The sequence below is a fragment of the Sitodiplosis mosellana genome, unplaced genomic scaffold, assembly GCF_009176505.1.
Source record: "Sitodiplosis mosellana isolate CC-2019 unplaced genomic scaffold, AAFC_SMos_1.0 Smas_scaffold_5441, whole genome shotgun sequence".
Lineage (NCBI taxonomy): Eukaryota > Metazoa > Arthropoda > Insecta > Diptera > Cecidomyiidae > Sitodiplosis > Sitodiplosis mosellana.
In genome coordinates this window covers 1-2,448 of record NW_022600683.1, presented here as the reverse complement: position 1 = coordinate 2,448, position 2,448 = coordinate 1, and positions in this window count along the sequence as shown.

Here is a 2,448-nt window from a genome sequence, read left to right as displayed (position 1 = left end):
AGTTAGAGTCATACTTTTGTATGTGTGTGGTTTATGCCATATCAACAACTGTCACCTTACTGCCAAAAATTTTCAGATACGTTACAATTGGCTTTTTACCTGACCAAACTTCCATTGGTGTGCGATTATTCAAGCGCTCTCTCGGACTTCGATTTATCAAAAATACCGCAGCATGACAAGCTTCAGCCCAAAATTTGATTGGCAGATCACCATCGAACAGCATGCACTTAGCGCGTTCAATTGGCCCGTGCGATTGGCCCGTTCAGCAATTCCATTTTGCTGTGGAGTGTACGTACAGGTCGTCTGATGCTCGATTCCGCTTTTGTTCAGCACATTTTCCATCTCTCTTTTTAGATATTCCGTGCCGTTATCTGTTCGCAGTATCTTGATACGTTCGCCCGTTTGGTTTTCGACCATATTTTTGAATTTAACAAATTGGTCAACCACTTCAGATTTTTGCTTAAGAAAATAGACAAACGTGTTTCTACTATAATCATCAATGAAAGTTAGCAAGTACCTGGCTCCGCCCATTGAAGCGTTCTCCATAGGCCCACAAAGGTCGGAATGAATTAATTCCAAAATTTTCGACGTATCACTTGTACTCTTTGGAAATGGGTCACGATGCTGTTTACCCCTTGGACATATTTTGCACAATCGTATTTCGCTGTCATCGTTTTCAATCGAAATTCCTTCCACAGAATTTTGTAGCCGCATCAAAGATTGAAAGTTGAGATGTCCAAATCGTCTGTGCCATAGCATTGCACTTGATTCTTGCTGTTTACTCAGTAAACATTCTTCTCTTACAGCAGTCATTTTAAGCCTATATGTGCCATTTTCAGGCTTACATGATGCGATTAATTCATCAGCTTTGTTGAAAATTCTGCATCCATCAGCATTAAATATGACTGTGTTACCGCGGCTAACCATTTTATAAACGGACAACAAATTCACGCTTATATCCGGAATGTGCAAGATATCGTTAACTACAATCTTTTTTGCACCATTGTGCACATCGAACATTCCATTTCCCATGCACTTTACTTTCAATCGTGCATTATTGGCGACTCTGATTTCATCAACCGTTGGTGTTTTCTCTTCATTCAGCAATTGTTTGAATGGGCTCATATTGGATGTGGCTCCGCTATCAATAAACCAGTCGTCGCTATTGTTTTTGTTTTCTGCGACGCACATGAAGCCGTTCTGCGCATTCGTGGTGTCGTCTTTCTTTTTGTTACCCGATCCCGATGGCTTATCGGGACACGTGTTGGCAAGATGTTGTGTCGACTTGCAAACATAGCATTTGCGTTGCTTTTTACCACTGAACTTTTTCTTGTCTTTTTTAAAATTCTTTTTGCTTAGGAACGCCTCACCTTTTCTTTTAGCATCGTCCGAGTCCAATAATTTCATTTTCAATTCATCAAATGACACTTTTTGAGCACCTAAACCCATTATGAACGGTGAGAAATCATCACTTAAACCCATTAACAATAACGTGGTTGTCCATTCGTCGTCCACTGTCAAACCTATGTTTTCCAATTGGGAAACTGTGTTCATTAATTTCGATATATAGTCACTCATTGATTCACAGTTATCAAGTCGATTTTCGAACAATTTTTGTAAAAGTCCCTTTCTCCGCATATAGCCCCTGTCTTCAAATAATTGATGTATTTTCTGCCATACTTGAATGGCAGTCGAACATTTTTTACGTGGGGAAACAGATGTGCTTCCATACACAATATTAACACGGCTTTAGCGGCACTTAACTTTTTTTCGTCCGTTTCCTTTGCAACTTCTCTATTAGTGTCATTGTCTTTTGCGGTTACACAATCAGAATATCCCTTGAATGATAAATAGTTCTCCATCGAAATCACCCAGTCTTGGTAGTTTTCGCTACCTTTAAGTTTTTCTATCGCAAAATCCCTTGAACTCATTGTGAAATCACTAGCCGTTTGATCACTATTATCTGTATGATCACTTTTATCACTAGCCGACTGATCACTATCTGATTCTGAATTCGATGATTGATTATTATCACTGATTTCGCTTAACTTATCCCCTGGTGTTTTTTTAGTACTATTCGTATTGTGCGACATTCACACTTTTTTTTTTACTTTACTGAATACACCGAATGTAATTTGACTCCCCGCAACTTCGCTTTGCTACCATGTGAAAATAATGACAAAGAGAAAACAATAAAACGCGACTTGTTCGCTTGAGCTCTAACTCGTGAATGAATATGAAATGTGTTTATTCAATTACTTAATAGCTACGCAGTATGTATGTGTTTTTCTAACATGTGTTCCTGAAAAAGAAAGCTGAAAGATTAAAATGTTTGAGAAAAAAAGACGTTCGATTTTGTTTGTGTGTTTCAGATAAAACACAAAAATATTGAAAAAATCATTTTATTGATGTGATAAAATGCATATAAAAATTAAGAAATCAACTTAA